Source organism: Oryctolagus cuniculus, chromosome 21, assembly GCF_051225735.1.
Source record: "Oryctolagus cuniculus isolate XC-2025 breed Fujian yellow rabbit chromosome 21, ASM5122573v1, whole genome shotgun sequence".
In the NCBI taxonomy this organism is placed as follows: Eukaryota; Metazoa; Chordata; class Mammalia; order Lagomorpha; family Leporidae; genus Oryctolagus; species Oryctolagus cuniculus.
Window position 1 is genome coordinate 15,571,590 of NC_142887.1, and position 25,832 is coordinate 15,597,421.

The following is a 25,832-nucleotide window of genomic DNA, read 5'->3' on the forward strand; positions in this document are numbered from 1 at the left end:
CACCCCCCCAGCCTCAGTGCCTCTGCCTCTCTGTAACTCTGTCTTTCAAATAAATAAATTAATTAAAAAAAGCAATAAGGGCACAGGTGATCAGATGTGCAGTCAACAAGCACTCTGTCTAAATGCTGGATCTGGAGCAGTAACTTGTCACAAGCAGGGCTCCCAGGAGGCCTGGCCTTTGGTCCTCTTTAGAAGTCTCCAGGCTTCTGGCTGGCGCTGCGGCTCACTAGGCTAAAACCTGCAAGGGCTGGGATGGGGTTAGGCCAAAGGCGAGAGCTGGGGGCTCGATCCAGTCTCCCCAGGCAGAGGCAGGAAGCCAGGTCCTTGAGCCATCGCTGCTGCCTCCCAGAGTCTGCGTTGGAGTTGTAGCTGGGACTCGAACCAAGGTCCTCTGCAGTGGGATGTGGGTGTCAACCTCTAGGCCAAATGCACTCCACTTGACCTTCAGTGCCTAGGCCCTGGCCTGTCTCTGTGCTCTGGAGCACACGAACTTAAAGACAGGAATGTTGCCAACATTTCAGAATGGAGACGCAAACTTGTCTACCTTGATGTGTTCGTTTCTCCGAGAAGTTTTCTGACCTACACCGCGTGCTAGGCAGGCATTGTGTTCAGTACAGGGCTGTAGGCGCTTCATTCCAACATCCCAAGTGCACAGCAACCATCTCCCTCTCTTAAAATCTCTCTTTCTGATCTGTCAGTCATCAGTTGTCAACCTATCCATCTGGGAACACATTGCATGAAGTAAGAGAGAGGTTTCAAAATAGAAATATATTTACAATGAGAATGCATAGATGACAGTGTGATTTAATCTACAGGTTGGCCAACTGGATCCCATGAGCCAAATGGTGTCCGTCATCTGTTTGTGTGGAGCTTGAGAGCTAAGAATGGGTTTTACCTTTTTTAAAAAATATTTATTTATGTATTTGAAAGTCAGATTTACACATAGAGAGAAGGAAAGGCAGAGAGAGAGAGAGAGAGAGAGAGAGAGAGAGGAGAGAGAGAGAGAGAGGTCTTCCATCCTCTGGTTCATTCCCCCAATTGGCTGCAACAGCCAGAGTGGTGCCAATCCAAAGCCAGGAGCCAGGAGCTTCTTCCAGGTCTCCCACATGGGTGCAGGGGCCCAAGGACTTGGGCCATCTTCTACTGATTTCCCAGGCCACAGCAGAGAGCTGGGTTGGAAGTGGAGCAGCCAGGACTTGAACTGGAGTCCATATGGGATGCCGGCGCTGCAGGTGGCAGCTTCACCCGCTATGCCACAGTGCTGGCCCCGGTTTTACCTTTTTAAGTGGTTGTAAGAAATCGGCACTTTGTGATGTACAAAGCCTGATTTCTGGCATTTTCAAATAAAGTTTTATTGGTGCAGGCATGACCACTTGTTTCCGTATCTCTCCTGGTTGTTTTTGCATTTCAGCGAGGTGAGTCCTTGTGAGACGCCATTAGGCCCCCAGACCTGAATTATTTTACTCTGGGGCTCTTTACAGGGAAATTTTGCTAAAACAAATTTAATGGAATTCCTCTTCACCCCAGGCCCAAATTGGATGGGGGAAAAAACAAAAAAATCACAGGGCTTGGCAAAGACACAAACAACGGAAAAGAGACTTTTATGGGAAGGCGGCATTTTCCCCATCTTTGGATTTCCCACTTGTGGCTTAAAAGCGCCGAGAGCTGATGCCGGGAGGTCTCCAGTACGGGGAGCCTTGCCTGGAGACAGCGGCTGATGCCTGCCGTGGAGTGCGGCGCTGGGAGGAGAGAAATGGCCCCAGGGAATCGCCCCGTGTTTCATTCCTTTTCTCCAACAGGTCAAGCAGTGCCAGAAACCCTTTGGTTTCCCCAAGGCTGATGGGCTCAACAGCAAGGAGACTCTCCCTTGCTCAACTCCAGGTGTGGGTACACAAAGGAACCCCACATTCTTGTCCACCCCAGGCTGACCCTGCTCCAGGGGCGGCCCGGGGGGCTGAGTGTTGCAAGCGCATGAGCTATTTGGAGTCGGATTCCTTGATGGGAAACTCGGTGTTTCTCACTGCAGCTGAACTTGACGGGATTTTTACAGGGAAACCTGGACGGAACCTCCAGCAAGCTGTCCTCCCTCCATCGCTTCCTAATCCCTGTCGGGGCAGCGCCTTCCCCCTCCTGCTCGCATCCTTATTTCATTCCAACCACTGGGGCCAACTCCAGGCAAGTCTGCGCTGAGCCCACGAACCGTTTGATCATCAGGGCTGCCTCGGTGCAGCCAGCCAAGTTCTTTCCACTTTTACGGCCTTCAATATTGTTGTCGTCGTCATTATTTTGGTAACATGGTGAGTTAGTAAAGGCCAGCATGCCGTTTTAATTTTTGTGAAAGGCTTTCGTGACCGCAAATCTGCTCAAAGAAATCAGTGGGCTGCCTTAATGGATTTTTTTTGGGTGGGGGGCGACAACAAGTACATGTATCAGTGGAGAAGGATGAAGAAAGAGGAGCCTTAGGGAGATGGGGAAGGAGGGAGCATTTTATCGTTTGTTAAAATGAGACTTCTGGCCCCCGGGGCTTCAAAGAGACATTCTAGAAAGGATGGATTCCCTCTATCTATTAAGGATTTAGATGGTAGAGAAGAATGTTGGCTAACGGGTACAGAGCTCTCCTAAGTCCTCCCACCCTCCCCTTCTCTGGAAGGTAACCTGGTCACCGCTGGCTGGGTATCTGTTGTGTCTTTGAGATTCTGAGGTTGGTTTCTGCCCCCCCCACCCTGCCACACAGAACCCTTCTTATTTTTTCATAATAAACAACATTATTATGCACATATTGTAGATGGATTCCTACAGGAGGACATGCTGGTCCAAAGATTTGTCCATTTTACATTGCCATAGAGAGAACTGCTCATTTGCTTTCTACTTTAGGTGTTTCTCATGTAAACATCCAGCTGGGTGCTTACAAGCGTAGAAGCACCTGTTTCCCTGGAATCTTCACCAATACTGGGTGTTACTAATTTTCTCTTCTTTTCTCTTTCTCTTTCTCTTTCTCTTTCTCTTTCTCTTTCTCTTTCTCTTTCTCTTTCTCTTTCTCTTTCTCTTCTCTTCTCTTCTCTTCTCTTCTCTTCTCTTCTCTTCTCTTCTCTTCTCTCCTCTCCTCTCCTCTCCTCTCCTCCCCTCCCCTCTCCTCTCCTCCCCTCCCCTCCCCTCCCCTCCCCTCCCCTCCCCCCCTTCTCCTCTCCTCTCCTCTCCTCTCCTTTTTTTTTTTTTTGACAAGCAGAGTTAAGACAGTGGGAGAGAGAGAGAGACAGAGACAAAGGTCTTCTTTCAGTTGGTTCACCCCACCAAATGGCTGCCACGGCCTGTGCGCTGAGCCAATCTGAAGCCAGGAGCCAGGTGCTTCTCCTGGTCTCCCATGGGGTGCAGGGCCCAAGCACTTGGGCCATCCTCCACTGCCCTCCCGGGTCACAGCAGAGAGCTGGACTGGAAGAGGAGCAACCGAGACAGAACCGGCGCCCCAACCAGGATTAGAATCCTGGCTGCCGGCACCGCAGGTGGAGGATTAGCCTAGTGAGCCGCGGCACCGGCCTTTTCTTTTCTTTTTTAAGATTTGTTTATTTGAAAGGCAGAGTTATTGTGAGAGAGGCAGAGAGAGAGGGGTGGGGGGTGTCTTCCATCAACTGACTCACTCCCCAAATAGTCATTATGGTTGAGGCTAGGGCTGGGTCAATTCAAAACCAGGAGCCAGGAACACCATCCGGGTCTCCCACGTGGGTGCAGGGGCCCGGGGACTTGGGCCATCTTCTACCGCTTTCTCATGCACTTTGGCAGGGAGCTGGCTTTAAATTGGAGCAGCTGGGACTTGCGCTGGTGCCCTTATGGGATGCTGACGATGCAGGTGGTGGTTTAACCACTGTACCGCACTGCCAGATCCTATTAATTTCCTTAAAGAACTTTTGCTCCTTGGACAAAAGGTCAAAAGGAGTTTTTTTTTTAAAGTTAAGTTTATCAAAATATAATTTATGTACATAAATTTTATCCTTTTATGGATACAGTTAGATGAATGGCAATCAAGAAATACATTTCCTTCACTCAATAAATATCCCTGGGGAGGGAGAGTTGGGTGGGAAGTATCACTATGTTCCGAAAGCTGTGTATATGAAATATATGAAATTTGTCTGCCTTAAATAAAATTTTTGAAAAATGAAAGCTGGGGCCGGTCCTGTGCCGCAGTGGGTAAAACCGCTGGCTGCAGTGCTGGCATCCCATATAAGTACCAGTTTGAGTCCTGGCTGCTCCTCTTCCAATCCAGCTCTCTGCTATGGCCTGGGAAAGCAGTGGAAGATGGTCCAAGTCCTTGGGCCACTGTACCTGCATGGGAAGACCCAGAGGAAGCTCATGGCTCCTGGCTTCAGATTGGCGCAGCTCCAGCCATTGTGGCCAATTGGGGAATGAACCAGCAGAGGGAAGATCTCTTTCTCTCTGCCTTTCATTCTCGTTATGTGTAACTCTTTCAAATAAGTAAATAAATCTTAAAAAAAAGAACGCTGCAAAGAAAAAGGTAATACATACATATTAATTATATTAATTGGTAATTAATTTCCACTTCTTTTTTTTAAAAGATTTATTTATTTATTTGAAAGTCAGAGTTACACAGAGAGAAGAAGAGGCAGAGAGAGAGAGAGAGAGAGAGAGAGAGAGAGAGAGATCTTCCATCCGTTGATTCACTCCCCAATGGCCGGAGCTGTGCCGATCCGAAGCCAGGAGTCAGGAGCTTCTTCCACGTCTCCCACACGGGTGCAGGGGCCCAAGCACTTGGGCCATCTTCACTGCTTTCCCAGGCCATAGCAGAGAGCTGGATTGGAAGAGGAGCAGCCAGGACTAGAACCGGCAGCCATATGGGATGCCAGCACTTCAGGCCAAGGTGTTAACCCGCTATGCCAAGGTGCCAGCCCCTAATTTCCTCTTCTTTTGGCCCCTGGGAACCTATGATCTGTTCCCTGCTCCTCTACATGTAACTTCTCCGGAATGTCATATGGATGGCAGTTCACTTGTGTCATTTTTGGTGTCTGACTTCTTCCATGTAAGAGGACGAATGCCTTGAAACTTGAGAACTGCGTGGTGCTCTGGTCATTTGTCTGTTCGGTCATCAACTTTTGGACATTTGGAATATTTTAATAGTTTGGGTTGTGTAAATAATTATGCTATACATACTCTTTTTTAGGTCTTTGTGTGAACCCATGTTTGGATTTCTTTTAGGTCAATACATAGGGATGGAATTTCTGTGTCATACAAAGTCTTTAAAAAGTTAACAATAACGCACATTACAAAAACACTATTATGAATTCAAAAAGTTCTTGCACAAAATAAACCTATCTTTTAGTTCAATTTTCCACAAACCTTATCAAAGAGATTTACTTTTTTATATTGGAAAGGCAGAGTGACAGAGAAAAAGAAGGAGAGAAGAGAGAGAGAGAGAGAGAGATCTCCCATCCAGTGGTGCTTTCTCCAAATGCCTTCATCAGCCAGAACTGGGCCAGGCTGAAGCTAGGAGCTAGAACTCCACCCCAGCACCCAGTGTGGGAGGCACGGACCTAAGCACTTGAGCTGCTGCTTTCCGGGGTGCACAACAGCAGGAGGCTGGGTCAGAAGCAGAGGTGGGGGTACAGTCGCAGATGATGCAATGTGGGACGGGGGTGTCCCAAGCAGTGGCTTCGCCTGTTGCATCGCAACAGCTGCCCCTCCACATATGCACTTAGTGCATAGTTAACTTCAAACAATTTTTTAAATTCTTATTTATTTGAAAGAGAGAGAGAGAGAGGGGGAGAGAGAGAGAGAGAGAGAGAGAGAGAGAGAGAGAGGTCTTCCATCTGTTGCTTAGTGGATGCTTCCACTTCAGCCTCAGTGCACAGAATGCAGACCCACTCCTTCTTCCCATCTCCCTCTCCTCCCAGCTGCCCCCACGCCCATGCCCGCAGAAGCAACTCCGCTAGACACAGAGGGACGTTAGGATTGATCGGCCTGCGCTAGCCTTTCGTTGTTAGCCAGGAGGCCGTGGGGGGCGGGGGCGGGATAATAGAACGGTTTGGCCTACAAGACAGCTCCTCCTTGATGAACAATCAGACACAAATGTCAATAACAATTGGATTGTCTGCAAGCTCCAGTCACTTAGGGCTCCCGGAGCCTGTCCACAGAGCCTGGATTGAAACCCTCAGCCCTGTGAACTCCAAATCAGGTTTGGCATTGGGAATGAAAAGCCATCAGCAGTAATAGTATTATGGGGCTGGTGGTCGAAGAAGTGCAGAGGGCTCCAACTCGTGCCTGGGCTCTCATGTGTCACAGGGCAAGGAGAGGAGATGGGAAACAAAGCCTGGGCTGCGGAGGGCTGGGGAGCAAGACCGACCCGGATGAGCGAGGATCTGTAGGGCTGCGAACATGCGATGGGGTTAGCATGCCCTGGCTTCGCATCCCAAGGTTGCCGTGCCTAAGCTCTGTGACGTTGGACAAATGCTTCGTCAGGGCCCCAGTTTCCTCCTGCTGGGACAGGGGTGCCCCGGGGACCTCAGGGGATGTGGTGTGATCTTCCAGGGTTGTCATCATCATAGCAAGTCCTTGTCCTTGGGAGGGTAGCTGGGGTCCACAAGGGCTAGCTGCTGGGTGCTCTTGCTGGGTCCTCTGTGGACGTGTCTCAGCGCACTGGCTTCCCTCCACGGCCCCCTTGAAAAGAGAACAGGCAGGAGTTGTGGAGAGTAGCTACGCACGGAGCTCTGCACCTGCAAGTCAGCGCATGATTCTTCTTCTTACAAAACAGGTCCCCAGGGTGAAGCTGGGACACTGGGGAGAGTGGCACCAGGCAGTGACAGTGCCGGGAGGAGCAAGGAGCTCCCACGTACACGCGAGAGGGGAGCGAGGATGGGGATGGGATGGAAGAAGGGTGGCCGTGTGGTGTCGGCTTCCTCAGCTGTTCACAGTGTGACCGGGGCCGAGTACAGCTGCAGGGCGGCGGGGGTCAGGGTCCCCTTCTCCGGGGAAGGGTGGGAAGGCAGGATGAAGACAGCCACAGCGCCGGCCCTGCCCTCCCGTCCTCGTCCCCGGCTGTGTGGTCGCCTCTGGCACCTGGTGGCGGGAACATCCCTGACTGGCCCAGGGGAAGAATTTGGTCTCCTTTGGCCGCCATTCCTACAGAGATTCTTTCTTCTAGTTCTTCCAGTTTCCCCCTCCCCCACGACCTGCTTTCTCTAGGCTCACTCCCAAACCTCTTTTTCTCTCTGTTCTTCTCTTGTTCCTACACCCAGCACCCTCCAAATGGACCTGCACGGATGACCGCATCAACAAGGAACATGGCTTGTGCGCAGCCCTGGGTTCAAACTCGGGCTCTGCTGCCTCTTAGCACCGTGACCTGAGACAAGGGGCTCTCCTCGCTGCTGAGCCCGAGTCTGCTCTTCTGTGAAATGGGTGGAAACGGTGTATTTCTCTTAGGGTTGTGCAGCTTCCACAGGCTCGAGCCATGATTGTTGACTGATGTGTAGCAAACCACCCTGAATTTTCTGGGTTAAACAAGTAACTAACTTAATTCTGGGCAGGGACATCCGTTATGCCCCACTTGGCGGCAGGTGGAAATAGCTGGAAGGCTGGGCACCAGAATCATCTAGAAGCTTTTGTGTTCAGGTGTCTGGTGATTGGTGCAGTCTTACGTGGCTGAGATGGCTGGAACACCACACATGGCATCTCCATGAGGCTTCTGGGTTTCCTTGCAAGGGGGCAGATAGATTTCAAGGCCAAGCAGCACTAGAGAGAGAAACATCGGCTGTGAGGGCCACTCCTGGAGGTCACACAGGGTCACTTCTATTCTTTCTGAGTGTCAGGGGAGTCACAGGCTTGCACCCAGTTTCAAGGGGCGTGGAGATACGCGCTATTGCTAATGGTGGGATTGGTGACATTATGAAAGAACACATGATATTAGCAATACCAATGCACCCATCTTTGGGAAAATCCAGTGTGTCAAGTCATATGTATGGCCCTTTGGACAGGAGCTGGCATGCAAGAAGTTCATGGGATTGCTTTGTCACTGAAGTTCTCCCTAAAGCCAGAAACGGCAGGTTCCGAGGGGGAGGAGATCTCACAGTTCTCTGAGCCCTTGCTCTGGCAAATCCACAGGGAAGACTGCAGCCCAGCGGTTCTCAGAGCTTAGGCTCGGAGGGCGGAAGGCACTTGCCCAGAGAATTAGAACTCCTTCCCAGAAGAACCCCAGAAGGCGTTTGCTGTGGCGAGCTGGTGAGGGCAACACTGTGGGGTTAGAGGTAGGCTTTTGGGGATCTTTAAGTTAGCAATTGTCAAATTTGATTTATCCATTTGCTTCCTTCATATTTTTCCTTTTGCTACATTTTGATAGCACCTGTGGCTAATTCATGGATCTTTTTTTAAAAAAAAAGATTTATTTTTCATTTATTTGAAAGGCAGAGTTTCAGAGAGAGAGAGAGAGAGAGAGAGAGATGGCTGGTTCATTCCCCAAATGGCTGCTACAGCTGGAGCTGGGCCAGGCTGAAGCCAGGAGCCAGGAGCTTTATCCGGGTCTCCCACGTGGGTGCAGGGGCCCAAGCACTTGGGCCATCTTCCACTACTTTCCCAGACACACTAGCAGGGAGCTGGACCAGAAGTGGAGCAGCTGGGTCTCAAACCGGCGTCCATGTGGGATGCCCAGCACCATAGGTGGCGGCTTAACCCGCTATGCCACAGCGCCAACACCGCACTGATTTCTCTTTAGCTGGACTCGCTTTCCCCTGGCAGTACATTCCCCCACCCTAAGGCATAACAGCCACCAAAGCAGAGCCGTGCTGACCTTGGCCCTTGCTGCTGCGCCACACTCAGATATCGCTGGTTAAATGAAGAAAAGCTTGGCTTGGAAACGCATCTTAGGTACAGTGCATGGTGTGTGTCCCAGGCAGGCCTGCCTGCATTGTCTGCAGGCCAGCACTTGGCAGAAACGTGGGGTTTCCTGCTGCAAAGTGGCCAAGCACTGTGAGATGGCAACCGCAGCACGTTAGAGCAGCGCTGGGACCGCTGAGCGCTGGAACCCTGGAGGCCAGGACCTGGTCAGGCTGGGAGCCCGGAAGCTGGCCCCGGCCCAGGCTTTGGGAAAGCCCATTTTAAGTAGGACCAGTTTGCTCTCCCAGCCCAGATCCCTGGGCCCACAGACAGTGGGAAGCCTGCTGCCCACCCACATTCAGGGGACTTGAAGGGCTGCCTGTGAGCTGCAGGGTCTCGAAGCAGCCGATAGCACATGTGGTCTCAGCGGACCCCTGGTCCAGGAGCGCTGAGCCCAGGGGAGCCAGGAGGCGTGCCCACGAGGCGGTCTCCTTAGTGGGGCTAGGAGGAAGAGCTGCGTGGTGGGACTGAGAATGTGCGCCTGTCTGTCTGCTTGCTTTGGTGATGAGCTCCGTGTGGTTAATACTGCCGCCCAGGGATAAATATTTTCCTTCCCTTGTCATGCAAGAGGGAGGGATAGACAGAAACTGGAGGAGCAGGATGGGGGCAAGAGAGTGGGGGTGGGAGAGAGAAACAGATCCAGAAATAAAAAAAGAGAAAACATTTCAACGTGGATTTGCAGAACCCTTACAAGAGTCGCAACAATCTCTTTGGCCCAGCTGTTCCGTCACCTGCAGGTGACTGCCAATATCCGTGAAACACCCTAGGCTCCTGGGCTCCGGGATGCAAACCCCAAGCGCTGGTCGTGCTTGGCACCCAGTGTCAGGGGCTCTGTTCTTTGGGCTTTGAGTTTGAGGCCATCAGCAATGATTTTATGAGTGTGGCTGTTTCAGCCGGGATGGCTTCTCGCTGGAGACCGGCGGGCCCGGAGCACTCAGTTGCCCATGGAGCACCCGCTCAGCCTCGGAGAAGTTGTGAGCTCCGCAACAGTAGGTCCCACTGCTGGGAATGGAGCTTGTTCAAGCCATTTTCAATCCACCACAGAGATTCTGCAGGAAAACCACGTTTTGTGGTAAGGGGACACAGCTCTTCCAAAAATCTTTCTCTTGGTTTTGTTCTGTCGCCTTCTCCAGGAGTTGAGTTAAAACAAATAAATAAGGAAAACGTGTATTTCACAAAAAATTCAAGTGGAGTTTATTTTCCGAAGAGTGTCATCTGGGCTCTGCCGGCGTCACCGTCCCAGTGCCCGAGAGAGGTCATCAAATTCCATCCTGTGTCGCCGTCCCAGTGCCCGCCCGGGAGAGGTTGTCGAGTTCCATCCTCAACAGTAGGAGGTGGGGACGGCATCCTCTGCTTCAGAGACCACAGCTGAGGCGGAAGCAGCTTGCTCGGTCTGTACACCTGTAGGTGCTGGAGTTGAGCTTCAAATCTGTGTGGACCCAACTTTTAAGTCCTATGAGCAAGCAAGGACTCTTCTCTTCCCCTGTACAAATTGTTCTCACCCACTAACTGGTTCCTTCAAGAGACATCGATTGAGCCCCTGCTCCGTGCTGGGCTGGGTCTTAGGCACTGCTGATGTTACCGATGCAGCTCTGTCTCTCATTGCTGCATTGTTCTTGTCTCGCTTTTCTTCTGCTTTTCATTCCCATACCTTTCCCCCATTGCTCTGTGGCAGCAGTCACCCACCGGGTTTGTCTCTCTTCTCATCGAGAGGCAAACGCCAGGGGAACTCGGGTCTGTGTCCCAGCCTGCGCCCAGGACCTGTGTCACAAACAACTGGGGTTTGGGTTTGCATAGTCACAGCTTTCCCACTTCCGTTCTGAAATTGCTCCTCCCTCACTTTAAACAGGAGGCGCCAATCCCATTTTCCACCTCCGACCACAGTGATTGGTCCAAGCATGTGCAGGGGACTCAGACAGAGCCAATCAAATTGCTTCCCTAGGATTTTTCTTACCGAGTTGGTAGGGGAGGTTTTTTTCATTGTTGCTGGTTCAGGTGCAGCCATGATTTCGGCTTCCTGATGGCAGAAGAAGAAGGAATGATGACGGAAATGGGTCAGGGACGTGTAGGGTGGAGAGTTCCCAAAAGCCCATTGCTGACATTTGAGAAGGGTTCCTGTCCCACCCTCTCTGTTTTTGGTGAGTGCAGTTGGAGCTGGATTTCTGGGTCCTGACTAGCACATTAGAGCTCAATCGTTCTGGCCCTGGGTTCTTTTGAAACGTTTATGCAACACCATGCCGGGTGTTGGGAAGAGGCTGGAGCCGGGAAGGAATCAGACTGGAATTATGGATCCCATTCCTCAGGTGGAAAAAAACAAGTTCCTGGAAAGAAACCTGGCCTGCCCAGTGCCATGAAGCTGTTCAGCGGAGGGGCTGGAACCAGAACCAGGGTCTTCAGACCTGGAGCCAGCGTGGATTTTTTTTCCTTTCTGCCCCTGAAGAGTTCCCCACCGCCATCCCCCACCTGGGCCGGAGCAGGCCCCTGCAGCTCTTCTGAACGTGGGGAATGCTCCGATTCCTCACGCACTCACAGCCCCGCTGTCTCAGGAAGCTCGCAATAAATTGTTTTTCCAGGCAACGCCTTGCTCCCATCCCTGCAAAACAATGTATTTATTATTGCTGAGCCTTTTCCATCTTAGAGGAGAAAATGCATTCCACATGACTCCCCAAAGCTGAGCGGTCCCGGTTTACAAATACGGTACGTTAATAGCTTTGTAAACATTTATTCAGGATGACAGCTGAGGGGGACATGTGGCATTAATTAGAAGGCTCGACAACGCGGCCTATTAAGAGGGAGGTGAAATCGGAATTAGTTCGCTTTGCTGAGGCAAGAGGCTGTGGGGTGCAAAACTCGGCTCTCGTGTGTTCTGACTCTGGGGACGTGGGGTGTGTTGGGGTGCGTGGGGGTCTCCGAACTTGGGGAAGAAGCCTGCGTTGTTGCAAGATGACCAGGGCCGGCTTCCCCGAGGGTTTCTCCCATGAGCGCTTTCACATGGGGTGGGGTGGGGGGCTTCAAGCCCCATGTCAGCCCCGGGAGCAGGAGGACGGGGTGTGGCAGAACTGGCCAGCCTGCTCTGGGGGGCTGTGGGGGCGCAGCTGTCAAGGAGCTGACTGCGGCTCCGCCTTGCTGTCGTCTCTCCTCTGTGACTGGTAGGCTCTGTGGGCTTCCCCATCACGGCGCTGCCTGGTGCAGATCGTCCCTGCCTTGGGGTACCCAGGAGGCACCCCACTCCACAGGGCAACTCCCAGGGTCCTGCCTCTTCCCAGCTGCCTTGGCGTTCAGCAAGGTTTGCCTCATGGGGCTGTTAGATTGCGGCCTTGTGTTCTTCAAGGTTCTTGAGTTTAGATGTCGGAGGTTATCCCCAGATGGCTGTACGCGCACACACACAAATATCCCAACAGGCTCAGGAGGGGGTGACACGTGTCACACCACTCTAAACTTGTGTCCCGTAGTATCCCCTGTAGACGGTGATATATGAATACTCTTTGGTTTTCCATAAATCCTTTAATTATCTCGTGAATAGCACAATTACGTTGCTTTGTTGCTCTGGGGGCGGTGCTCAGTGTGTTAATTTGTTACTTGTAAGCACGCAGTTGCTCCCTGGTTTGCCCGTGGTCCGGTTTTGGTCTTTCTTCATCTGTGAGTATTCTCCTACAAAGGGGACCCAGGTGCCTCTTGACTTGCAAGAACTTGGCTAGTGGGCTGTGACTGCAAGCAGGAAAGTTGCGTCTGACCTTGGGGAAGCCATGTGCTTTCTCTGGGGCTCTGTTTCACCATCTGTCAAGTGGGAGGATGGGCAGGTAAGGACTGGGGACGCCGTGCGCTGATGGGAGCACTACACAGAGCTGTGGTTTCTGCCCTGCAGGTTTTGCGTGCAAGAGTCTCTGGTCCCTCTGCCCTGGATCCATTCTCTTTGTTCCACTCCTCTGACCTCCTGGCTGAGCCATCCTCGTGCTCAGATCCAAGCCCCACCTGATGACATCAACACGGATAGGAGGAGCCGAAGCAGACCCTCCCCTTGGGCACTGCCTACAAACCACCGCCTTCTCTCCTCCTCTCCGCTCGCAGGGCGGCAGGGAGAGCTCAAAAGCTCAAAGCCGTGCCCTCCTTCCATGGCTTTCAAACATTGTCATGCTCCTCTTCTATGCAAGTGAACTTGCAATGTATTATTACAATGAGCCAACCAGGCGTGGCCACAGATGAAACTAGAGTAGGAGGTCCTACGTCCTTTTCTAGAACCTTCCAGGGTGTGGCAGGGTCCTTTGCAAAGTCTCTATCTAACTCCTCATTTCATGGATGGGGAGCTCCCACCTAGATGGGGCAGAGCCTTGTCCAGCTGGGAAGAGGTGGGGTGGGCCTTCCCCCTTTTTCTTCCCACTAGATTTCAGCAGAAAGGCAAGAGTTTGAGAGAGCATGCTGATAACAGGTAGGTAGCCAGCGGTGAAGAGGGGGTGCCTAAGAGGTGAACTCCCGGGTTCCAATTCTGATCCTATCACTGAGGCTCCGTGGGGCCCAGGCAAATGGCCTTGCCTCTCTGGGACTCAGCTTCTTCGTTATAATAGAAGCGACCTCACTGGCTTGTTGTGAGCGTCTAGTGAGGTGGGGACTTACAGAGTACTCAGCACTGGAGCCTGGTGCTCAGTTGGGGCTGCTCCACCAGCTCCATGGTGCGGGGGACTCATTGGTTGGACAGCTATGGGGAGTGCCGATCAGGCAGACGAGAATGCCAGCTTTGCAACGAACGCCTGGGCACTGATCCCGGATCCCCACTGCCTGCCCTGAGCCCCTCTCAGAGCCCCAGCCACCTCCTCTGATGTCACCTGCTTCTCGCCTTCCTCGTAAGGACAAAGAGAAGGAAGCCATGGAAAGTTCTTAGCTCAATGCCTGGTGTGGACTGTGTCCTCAGCTAAATGGCAGCCTTGATTCTCAGTACAGTGTTTTTTTTTATTGTTTTCTTCTCAGTAGAGGATGTAGGGCCAGAAAGTCTTCTCTTTCTGGTTCACCCATGTCTCTCTCAATGATCATCCTCATTATAATTATCATGATTATAATCATTACCAACTTAAAAATTGCTCAGGTTCAATCACGGCTCTGCCGCCTAAGAGCTTAAGCTCTTAGACATCACTCTTCCTATCTGTGAAGTGGGTTGGTGATGCTCCCTGCATGGCATAGTGAGGGTTAAAAGGACCATCTAGCAAATGCTGTTTAGAACAGCGCCTGGCACATCAACAAGCTATGCAGGAGCATTGGTCATTTCAGTATTAGTTTTGTTTATGGTGGAAGAAGTCTTCATCCTTATGGAGCTGACAGGGAAAGAAAGAATGTGTGCCATTTGGCGGAACAGGAGACTGAGTCTCCGAGACTTTCAGACCCTTGGCCAGGTCCCCAGGCCTGTAAGAGCTGGAGTCGGCTGCATCCCCTGCCCCCGACACGGCCATCCCCAGCTGGCCCCGGGGTCTGGTGGAAGACTGGGGAATCAGGTGCAGGGTCCAGGCTTCCACCTGTTACTGAACCAGCGGACAAAGCGGGGGCGGCCGCACCCTCTTGTCAGCACCTTCGGCCTTTGCTTTGTTCTCTTTCCAGCCTCCTTTTGGCCTGGAGAAGAACCGACCGTACGACTAGGCTGCTCGAACAGAGCGTGGCTGAGACCCACAAGGACAGCTTTGTTACGGGGTGATGCCCCTGGAGACAGAGGACGTGTGGTGGTGCCTCTTCCAAGCACCTTTGAACACCTCTTCCACTAAAGGCCAGGGGTCATTCTGATCTGTTGGAGAGCTGGGCCGGCACCTGGGAGCGGGGCTGTTTAGATCTTCCACTGAAATGCTGAACAATGCTGGCGAGTTACTTAGCATCGCTGACCTTTGATTTCCCCTTTGATCCAATGACCCATGATCTCATGGCCAAGTATCCTGAAGTCTTTTTTTTTTTTTTTTTTTTGACAGGCAGAGTGGACAGTGAGAGAGAGAGACAGAGAGAAAGGTCTTCCTTTTGCCGTTGGTTCACCCTCCAATGTCCGCCACGGCCAGAGCGCTGCGGCCGGTGCACCGCACTGATCCGATGGCAGGAGCCAGGTGCTTCTCCTGGTCTCCCATGGGGTGCAGGGCCCAAGCACTTGGGCCATCCTCCACTGCACTCCCTGGCCACAGCAGAGAGCTGGCCTGGAAGAGGGCAACCGGGACAGAATCCGGCACCCCGACCGGGACTAGAACCCGGTGTGCCGGCGCCGCAAGGCGGAGGATTAGCCTAGTGAGCCGCGGCGTCGGCCCCTGAAGTCTTTTCTAACTTTTCTTAATAGTCACTGTGTGTTGGGGGCTAACACACCCTAGTCCCCATGGGATGCTCTTGGAAGGCATTACCCATAATCCCCTGGACAAACCAATGAGATTGGAGTAGAAGCCACATAATCAAACTCAACTGGGTCATATGTCCATTAGTGGGAAATAACCAGTTAAGGCCAGGAACAAACAAAGGATGCACTGTGTTTCAACCTATAAATGTGCATTAATTTGTCACTGTGCTGATACAGGATTAAAGGCTTGAAATTGTATCTGTTGACTGAAGGCTCTTGTACAAGTCACATTCAGTATGGGGGTGACCCACACTCTGTCTGTGAAAGGGGCATCATGAACAATTCCACTGGGATGGCAGGTGTCAACCATGACCTTCAAGGGGAAACAAGGGCATCTGTTCCCTCTACCCATTGTGAGTCATGTAGAATTTCTAATTTATGAAGAAGAGTCTTCCTAGAATTTTACAAACTCCCTCCGATAGTTTAAATTTATCTTATGCACACCTAATTCAAAAGTTATTTTTAAAAGAATATTTATGTATTTATTTGAAGGGGAGAGAGGGAGAGAGGGAGAGAGGGAGAGAGGGAGAGAGAGAGAGGTTGAGAGAGAGAGAGAGAAAGATCTTCTATCTGCTGGTTCACTCCCCAAATGGCCACAAAGTCAGGAGCTAGGAGCTTCCTCTGGGTGTCCCATGTGGGTCCAGGGGCCCAAGCACTTGGGCCATCTTCCACTGCTTTCCCAGGTGCATTAGCAGGGAGCTGGCTCTGAAGCACAGCAGGTGGGACTCGAACCGGTGTCCATATGGGATACCGGCACTGCAGACAAAAGCTTAACTTGCCATGCCACAGCACCAGCCCCCAAAAGTGATTTTTGGAAACAACTTCATTCCATTGTGTCTAAGGTTCTAAACATTCCATTGTTTCGAATTTTAGTGTTCCTTGATGTAATTATTCTCATTCTGCACTTGCAGAAAATGTTACGTGATGTATGATTACCTGATGACAACGATGAGTACAACTGGGGTCGATTGATTTGGGAGCAAACACAAGGAACTCTTGGTGAGTGTGCAGCTCGCGTGGCAGAGGTGGGTTCGAAGGAGACTCCGTAGCAGAGTTGTGAGCACCTGTTGGTACAGTCCCTGGAGGGAGATCTGGTGAAGGGTCAGATAAGAGAGTGTCATTAGTCTTATGATTCTGATTTTTCAAGATACGCGGAGTGGGAGTAACTTACTCAATTTTTTTAAAAGATTTATTTATTTTACTTGAAATGCAGAGCTAAAGAGAAGCAGAGGCAGAGAGAGAGAGAGACAGAGACACAGAGAGAGAATCTTCCATCTGCTGGTTCACTCCCCAGTTGGCCACAACGGCCAGATCTGTGCCAATCCGAAGCCAGGAGCCAGGAGTTTCTTGCAGGTCTCCCATGCAGGTACAGGGGCCCAAGGACTTGGGCCATCTTCTATTGCTTTCCCAGGCCATAGCAGGGAGCTGGATTGGAAGTGAAGCATCTGGGACTTGAACTGGTGCCCATACGGGATGCCGGCACCGCAGGCGGTGGCTTTACCTGCTACACCACAGCGCCTGCTCCCACTTACTCCTACAGCTGTGTAGTCCCTGCTGGAAATTCAAAGGCACATCAGCACATTCAGACTGCTCTGTGCCCCAGGGAAGGGTTCTGCTCAACTATTTAATTACGACTCCTTCATAACATCCTCCTTCCCTTTAAAAATACATACGTACAAAATCCTGTGTCACATAGACACTAGCACGCCACGGAGGTCTCCTGGGAAAACCACACACTTTTCAAGGCTGCTCACATTTTGATGTGCACATGAAATTCCTGCAAATCCTGTGAAAGTGCAAATTATGTTTCGGTAGGGTTGGGCTGGAGCTTGCAAGTCTGTGCTTCTAGAAAGTTCCCCGGGTGATGCCTGTGCCGCGGGTTTAGCTTTTGAGTAGCAGGAGCGCAGATCTGTTCAGCAGAACGACAGGAGTCAGTGTGTAGCTTTCCATTTCCTAGCAGCCACAAGAAAGTTACAGAAAGAAACAGTTGGCTGGCGTCCGTTTCAATGTATTTTGCTTAGGGGGCTGGCACTGTGGCATAGTGGGTTAAGCTGCTGCCTGCAATGCTGACATCCACATGGGTACAAGTTCGAGTCCCAGTTGCTCCACTTCCAATCCGGTTTGTTGCTAATGAGCCTGGGTAAGCAGCAGGAGATGGCCTGAGTCCTTGGACCCCTGAGCCCACACTGGAGACCCAGATGGAACTCCAGGTTCCTGGCTTCCACCTGGCTCAGCCCTGGCCATTGTGGCCATTTGGGGAGTAAACCAGCAGATGGAAGATGTCTCTCTTTCTCTGTCTCTTCCCCCTCTATCTCTGTAACTTCCATTCAAATAAACAAATAAATCTTTAAAAAATTATTTTGTTTCACCCAATATAACAAAAATGTTATCCTTTTGATATGTAATTAATATAAAGAGATGAAACCATTAACAAAGGATGTAGATAAAAACCAATGCTATCTTACTTTTTTTTTTTTTTTTTTTTTGACAGGCAGAGTGGACAGTGAGAGAAAGAGAGCCAGAGAGAAAGGTCTTCCTTTGGCATTGGCTCACCCCACAATGGCCGCTGCGGCCGGCACGCTGCGGCCGGCGCATCACACTGATCCGAAGCCAGGAGCCAGGTGCTTCTCCTGGTCTCCCGTGCGGGTGCAGGGCCCAAGCATTTGGGCCATCCTCCACTGCACTCCCTGGCCAGAGCAGAGAGCTGGCCTGGAAGAGGGGCAACTGGGACAGAATCCGGCGCCCCGACCGGGACTAGAACCCCGTGTGCCGGTGCCGCAAGGCAGAGGATTAGCCTATTGAGCTATGGCGCTGGCCTCTTACGTTCTTTATTAACATGCTAAAGCTTGGACAACTGGTGTATTGCTGACACTTATGGAATGTCCCCGTTTGGAACAGAAAGGGTTCCAGTAGTCGTCCCACATGCGTGGTGGCTGGCGCAGTGGCACAGGTGGCCCTGGCACACAGGGTGGGGTCTAGGACTGCCTCATGTGCGCATCTGACTCCGCCCCCCTCTTTTGTTGTGAAATCTGAGTCACTTACAGAATTTTCCCAAGCCTGGGTTTCTTCATCTGGCAAATGCAACTGAAATTCGGGTCCCAGCCCTGGGGCAGCTCGCCTTCTCTGGAGTCATCCAGTCGCCCAGACGGGAGGTGTGGTGTACAGTGAGCCCTCAGGGAAGATTGCGAGGAAGGCCCAAGGCTCTTCAGGCATGTTCTGACCCATGTCGTTGCAAACACAGCCCTCCCTGGGGCCGGGCAGGCAGGGGCTCCCTTGGACTCGTCTCTGCTGTCCTTCACTGTGTGGACATCTCGCTCGCTTCTTGGAGAGGAGCGGTCCCTCTGGTTGGCTGACCGCTTAGAGGGAGAAGCAAGCAATCGGGGCTGGGAACATGGCAGCCCAGGCTCTCAGCGCCAACAGTTGGCTGCAGGTGCACTGAGTGACAAGGGCCCCCGTTCTGTTCTGGGAAGGGCTGTGCCTGGCCTTTCAGGTGTGGATAAGAAACATGGGGCGAATGCATGGGCAGATAAGCCAATTAATGGGGGGACAAAGCCAACAGAGCCGCGGGGAAATAACTGAGACTAATGGGCCGCGGGTCTAAAAAGCGCCCTTTATGAACCTGCGAGAGAAGCAGCCTTTTGCTTGCCTTTCTTTTCTTTTCTTCCTGATGCAGGAGGGAGAAGGTTGTTTTGTTCCGTCTGGGTGTTTAGGCGTTTCCATGGGTCCCTGTACGTATTTCAGAGCCCCGAGGTGGTGTCTCCGCTGCTCCATTTCCTCTGGAGCTTCCCACGGGGCCCTGGGGTGAAGCTCAGGATTTAGAAGACCCATCCCTACCCCAAGGCATCAGGGCTGCTTCTTGGAGCTTTGCTTCCCTGCCATGCCAGCTCTTTGAGCTGTGCCAGATGGAGATTCGTCCGGAATCTCGGAGCTCTCTAGAGGTGGGAGGCCCCGGGAGCTGCAGTGGACCACGTCCGGTCTGTTGCCTGTCACACACCCGGCTGCTGAGTCTGTGCCCGCGATGGAGCAGTGACCTTAGGCACTCATTTCCAAAGGCAGAAGGAGGAGCCAGTGACGGGCTTGGGGCAGTGGCAGGAGAGGGCCTTCCTTCTATTCGCTCACCGTGCTTGGCCTGTCTGAGGGAGTCTCCAGCAAGTTCTAGGAGTTCAAGTTGTCTCTCTGCATCTTCAACTGACGGGGTAAAGAGAAAAGGTCATGGTTAAGGGGAGGTTTGACACCCAGGCTTATGGGAGAGGAAACCCTTTCATAGGACATCAGATAGACAACCAGAAGTCCCACCTCCACTTCCGGTCCTGCTGCTGACCACAGTGTGACTGGGTGGGGCCAGAGCCACTGCTTCCCTCCAGTCCTCAGTTTCCCCACCTTTAAACTGGGAGCAAATCTTTCCTCTGCCCAAACATGTGGGAAAAATCGTCAACTAAGCCTGGGTCCTTAGCAATGCAGTTCGAGCATCATAGTCCAAAAATCTGAACTCCTGAGTGGTTCAAAATCTGAAACTTTTTGAGCATTAATAGGATACCTCTACTGGGAAATTTCACACCATGAAAATTTGTCACATGGGCAAAATCATTAAAAGCAGTGAATAAAATTACCTTCAGGCTATGTGCGTATGTATGAAACATACATGAATTCTATGGTTAGACTTTCATCTCCAAGATATTTTGCAAATATTCTAGAGTCCTCCAACATTCAAAGTCTGGAACATATCTGGTCTCAAATATCTATGGACCAAGGATGCTCAACCTGTATTGTCACACCACAAGGTGTTTGTAGGTGGGGCATAGCTTGTCGTCAGCTGTTCTTTCCTGTAAGATTTGGGAAACCTTGGGGTTTCGCTTACGGGAGAATGGGGAGATGGCAGCACTGACCAGGGAGAAGGGCTCTTGGTTGGAAGATGGGAGGGATGTGATGTTAATGGTCAGAGATCAGCCTGGGTTCACGGCCGGGTTCTCAGCCGGGTTCACGGCTGGGTTCATGGCCAGGTTCTGAAGTTGGCCTCCAAGACTTGTGCTTTAAAAAAAAATCCTTGTGGGAGCTGCCAAACCAATATTAAAACCAGTGGCTTATGAAAGGGGCTGGCAGTCAGTACCAGGGATCTTTCTGCACCTCCTAATTTTGCAGAGAGAAGGAAACATCCCATCTGAGCAGATCTTGCAGAGACACCAAGAGCAGACAGGGGACAGAGGGGACCCTGTGCCTCAAGGCTGTGATGCTCCGTTTAGAAATGGTCCAAGAGGCAAAGGGCTTGGGGGGGGGGGCGCTCAGAAGGCCAAGGGACCCAACCATAGGTAGGGAGAGACGTCATCACGGACAGGGAGACGCCCACGTGGAAACCCAGCGATGGCTCAGCTAACCGACCCTGCACGCCGCTGGGGCTTTTTGTTGTCATTATTTTCTCTTCAAAAACATTTTACTCACACCAGCGAGGGCAACCCAGCACCGCTGCACATGACAGATGTGAGGCCAAATTGAGAGCGCTTTCGGGAGGGCAAATTCCTTCACAAGGTGCGAACCTTCCCCCGCTGTCATGAGCTTATCCCCCACTGGAGGAGAGCACGGAGGTGGAGGAGAAAGACGGGGCTGCAACATCGTGGCCGGCAGCAGTGACTAGAAACGACCGCGTCACCGACAGTGGGAGGCTGGCTAAGACAGGGAGTTGTACTCGGGCATGGGGGGTTCAGAAGACTCTAAGAGTTACTTTCCTCTTCCCTTCCACCCTACCCTCCCTCCCTCCTTTCCTCTTCTCCCTCCCTCCTGTCCTTCTCATCAGTAGATGAGACATCGCTCGTCTACTGTTTCACTCCCTAAACGGCTGCAACAGCTGGGGCTAAGCCAGGAACTCCAGCAGGATCTCCCACGTGGTGGCAGAGGCCCAACCATTTGGGCCATCTTCTGTCTTCCCAGGTGCATTAGTAGGGAGCTGGATCAGAAGTGGAGCAGCCAGGGTTCAAACTGATGCTCAGACATGGGATACCAGTGTTGTAGGTGGAGGCTTAGCTCACTGCACCACCGTGCCAGTTCCGCTGCAAAATATTTTTGAAATCAATGCATATGCAGGATCTTGAGAAAGTCAGTGGAAGATGTGAACTTTTCACAGTACCCTCCTATGTCTTGGGCACTGTATTATGATTTTTACATAAAGATTTATTTATTTATTTGAGAGGCAGAGTTAGAGAGAGAGAGAGGTCTTCCATCTGCTGGTTCACTCCCCAGATGGTGGCAGCGTCTAGAGCTGGGCCGATCTGAAGCCAGGAGCCAGGAGCTTCCTCTGGGTCTCCCAGGTGGGTGCAAGAGCCCAAGCACTTGGGCCAATTCTACTGCTTTCCCAGGCTATAGCAGAGAGCCAGATCAGAAGTGGAGCAGCCAGGACTCAAACTGGCGCCCATATGGGATGTCGGCACTGCAGGCGGCGGCTTTACCCCTACGCCACAGTGCCGGCCCCTGCACCACTTTACATGCCTATCAATGAGGCTGAGGACTCTAATGTCCTCCCTGCCAACACTTGTTTTTCATTTTCTTTTGTTAAAATTCATTAAATTATTTGAGAGGCAGACTGACAGCTAGGGAAAGACAAAGAGAGAAGCCAGGAGCCAGGAGCTTCTTCCAGGTCTCTGATGCAGGTGGAGGGGTGCAAGCACTCTGCTCTCCCAGGCCATAGCAGAGAGCTGGATCGGAAGTGGAGCAGCCAGGACTCGAACTGGTGCCCATATGGGATGCCGGTGCTGCAGGAAATGACTTAACCCATGGCGCCTCAACGTCGGCCCCCATTTTCTTGGTTACAGCCATCTTGGTGGCTGTGGAGTGGCAGTTTACTGGTGACCACATGACATCCTGTGCTCATCGGCCACCTGTACGTCTTCTCTGGGAAGATGTCTACTCACAGCTCCCGCCCAGTGGTGACCGGGTCGCTTGCTCCTTTGTTGCTGTACTCCGGGTTGTCTGAACCGGATCGGCTATTTGGGCAGCAAGGTCCTTGGGAGGAGCACGAAGACCCGTGCAGATAGTCCCTGGATGAAAGAGTGAGGATACAAAATCAGGGGACGCTCCCGTGACAGCTGACCTCTGACAAAGAAATTTGGCCAAACTCACGAGGAAGTTTAGAGGCCTCCGTGCCACCTGAGTATTAGGAAGACTTCTGCAAATGTCGCTGGAAAACACTAATTCTAGGACACAAGCGGTTCTTCTCATTACAAGAACATTCCACATCCGTAAGTCCTTTTAATCACTTGTAACACTCTCTCTTTATCTCTCATATGGAAGCAATATGTTCTGTTTTCCATATGCCGTAATTACCCCCTTTGATAAAACCATGTGTGAAAACATGCACAACACGCCAAGTATTATCCACGTGGTCGATTTACATACAGTATACATTTTTTTTTAATACTACGGATTTTGCTCCGTGTGTTTTTATAGCCATATTACCCAGCTTCAGTCCGAGAGACAGTGAATGGAAAATGTAGCGTAATTGCAAAGTTCTCTCCCTCTTTCATCTGCAGCCTCTTCTCTGTGATTCCATTAACCCATCACACAGGGAAACAAGAGCCTTGGAGCCAGGGAGATCCTTCAACACCTCCGACCGAGGGTGTGGGGCTCGCTCTGTCTCGGCATCAGAAAATCCTTGGGTGTCCTGGACGAGGGCCCGTCCTCCAACCTTCTTCCTGGCAGCCCCTAAGGTGAGGCTGGAGGGAGGCCCCCAAGCCCCGGCCTTCCTGGGCTGTGGTTGATTCCCGGTCCCTGGAGTGGGATCATGTCTGCTGGGACCCTGAGTCCACTGGGCGCGCTGCTGGTAGAACAAGGTGACAAGACTTTCTGTCATGGAATCAGACGGTTTCCATAGTAGTATAGAGGCCTCTAGGGCTTTTTGTAGATGGAGGTAAGACCTGGGGTGAGTTTCTGGATCATTCTGGAGCTTAGTCCCTTTGACTTTAAACTGGGGTAGGAAAGGGCCCAGACCGCGGAGCTTACATAGTCTTAGTGCAGCCAGTCTTGGCTGAGTGCTTACATGCACAAGGCACTGGATACAGCATTTTACCAAATGTTACTCTTTTTTAAAAAGAGATATTTATTTTATTTATTTGAAAGACAGAGTTACAGAGAGAGAGAGAGAGAGAGAGAGAGAGAAATCTTCTATCCACTGGTTCACTCCCCAGATGGCTATAACAGTTAGGGCTGGGCCAGACCAAAGCCAGGAGCTTCTTCCAGGTTTCCCACGTGGGTGCAGGGGCCCAAGCATTTGGGACCACCCTCCTCTGCTTTCCCAGGTGCATTAGCAGGGAGCCGGCTCGGAAGTGGAGCAGCCAGGACTCGAACCGGCGCCCATATCGGATGCGAGTGTCGCAGGTGGTGGCTTAACCTGCTGTGCCACAGATGCAGCCCCGGATGTTACACCTAACCCTGGCCACAGTTGTATCAAGAGACCCCTTGTAGGTCTATTTTACAGATGAGGAAATTGAGGTCCAAGGGCTCACAGCCTGTCCTCCGGGGGGCTGGGGCTAGCCTCTGTCTTGTGCTGTCACCACCAGCTGGGCTCCTCAGATGGTGGGTGTGTGTCCCCCTCCTCACAGATGGGGCCAGGGGCGTGGGGAGCAGAGGCCCAGCGCACGGGAGGCAGGTTACGGTTTGGCCTCCCCTTGCCTCCTCTCCGAGTGGCTCGTCCGACGGGCGCTTTCTCAGAGGCTGGAGTTCAGGAGCGCGGCACGGAGCTCTGGAAGGGATTCACCGAGCGCTGCCAACAGCTTTCAAAGGTTTCGGGGGTCTGCAAAGCCCCCGAAGAATTTGGCTTTGAGCAGTTTTCCCCTTCATTTCTAAATCCAATGGCAGATTAGGCAAAATGGAATCCGTATGTTTCTGATTCATTTACACTTAACTCATCAAAATGTTCCTTTTTATGAGCTATTTGATGTCCAGAAAGCCTTTTGAGTAGATTTTATAAGCCTTTTAAAGACTTTTCTCTTAGAAACAGGCGGTTGCATTTTGCCAAGAATAAACAAACTTGAACCTCAAAAGTGCAGAGCTTGCCAAGGCTTTCGATGCCAGAGGGCAAGTTTGCGAAGTCACCCTTCCTCGCCCCTGACGCCTGCTTCCATTTCTCTCCCCCACCCTCCTGCTCTTGGCCTCTCTGTTCCCTCCTTGGTTTCCCTGCAGAACTTTTTACCCCGGTTGCAAACATTTGCACCTCCTTCCAACATAGTCCTCGGGCAGCTGCTCTGCTTCGCAGCTGCGGGCCCCACGCAGTCCGTCTCTTGCTGCCCCATTACCCACCTGGAACAACTGAGCACCCCCGAGAAGCCACGGCTCATTCCCAGAAGCCCTGCGGTTGGCGTGGATACCAGGACCCCTCCGCGGGCTGCGTGCAAAGAGCTCTCATTAGCCCCTGTGGTTTCTGCCGCTTGCCTGATTCTCAGGTTCTAGCCACGCCGGGAGACCGAGGCTCTGAGCACCCAGTGGCTCAGCTGGGAGCACCGAGCTCGAAGGTGGTGAACCCCAAGGACTTGTGCTTGGTTCTCCTTTGTCTTGTTTGTGGTGTCATTTCTTAAGAATGAGCCGAAGGCGACTTACCAGCTTATCAAAGGACCTGGTTTTCTCTAAGGTATTACATCCAAAGAATGCAAAGGCAACTTAACTCTATTATTCCAGCTTCAAAACAGCTTTGAGGGGCAGCCACACTGTTTCCACTCTGGGAAAACCAAGGTTCAGGAGGGGGCATCACTCACATGCAGCCGCACAGGCAGGCCAAGGAGACAAGGCATTGGGACCATGCATGGCTGGTGCTGTGTGTCCCTCCAGGCGGCTGTGTGTGCGTCAGGATGGGCCAGGACGTGAAAGCAAGCAGTTCGCCATCACACAGAGACGGGTTTTCCCTTGTGCCAGCGTCTCTCAAGTCCCACTGGCAAAGACAGAGCCTGGGAGTGGCCCTGGTGGGCCGTCCGCAGCCCTCCAAAGCTTTCTCCTCTCCACTGTGTGACATGGAGAGAGTGGGCATTGTGCTCAGAACCTCCCACTGGTGGAAGTGTGTAGCATGGATTCAATAGCTTTATTTGGCTTTCATTATTTTTCTTTTTAAAATTATTTATTCTTTTACTTATTTGAGAGAGAGAGGGAGAGAGAGAGAGAGAGAAACATGCTCCTATTTGCTAATTCACTCTCAAAACACCCATACCAGCCAGAGCTAGGTCTGACCGAGGCAAGAGCTAGGAGCTCAGTCCAGGTCTCCCACATGGATGGTGGACACTCATCCAGCTGAGCCGCCACCTGCTGCCTCCCAGGGTGTACGTTAGCAGGAAGCCGGAACCAGGACTTGAACTCAGGCACTTTACCACTTTGATATGGGTCATTGGGATTCAAGATATTGTGCACTGTTTGAAGTATATATTTGTAAGTATATTTAACATACATGGATATAACACACACACACACACACACCTATGAAGGTACTTCAATAAGCTTATGGGAAGAAGAAATGAAAGGATACGTTTCTTTTAGTGCAAAACATTTTGAAATTCATTTCTTTTGTAATATTCATTTTTCACGAACATTTTGGGGACCTCACATATAATAATAGTATACATTTTCCTTGTGAGGGTAAGTAAAT

General features: G+C 51.6%; 1 long non-coding RNA gene across 2 annotated transcripts in view; it reads left to right on the plus strand.

The window, feature by feature from the left end:
• The first annotated feature begins 11,003 nt into the window (after window positions 1–11,003).
• Window positions 11,004–25,832, plus strand: part of LOC127484710 (uncharacterized) — a 51,253-nt gene continuing 36,424 nt past the window's right edge. The window contains exons 1-3 of one of the 2 annotated variants that reach the window (XR_016227147.1): window positions 11,443–11,568; window positions 16,132–16,219; window positions 17,712–19,829. This is a non-coding gene — a long non-coding RNA (uncharacterized LOC127484710). Of the gene's footprint in view, window positions 11,569–16,131; window positions 16,220–17,711; window positions 19,830–25,832 lie in introns of those variants that run through there. The other variant, XR_007911902.3, reaches the window with a different exon arrangement.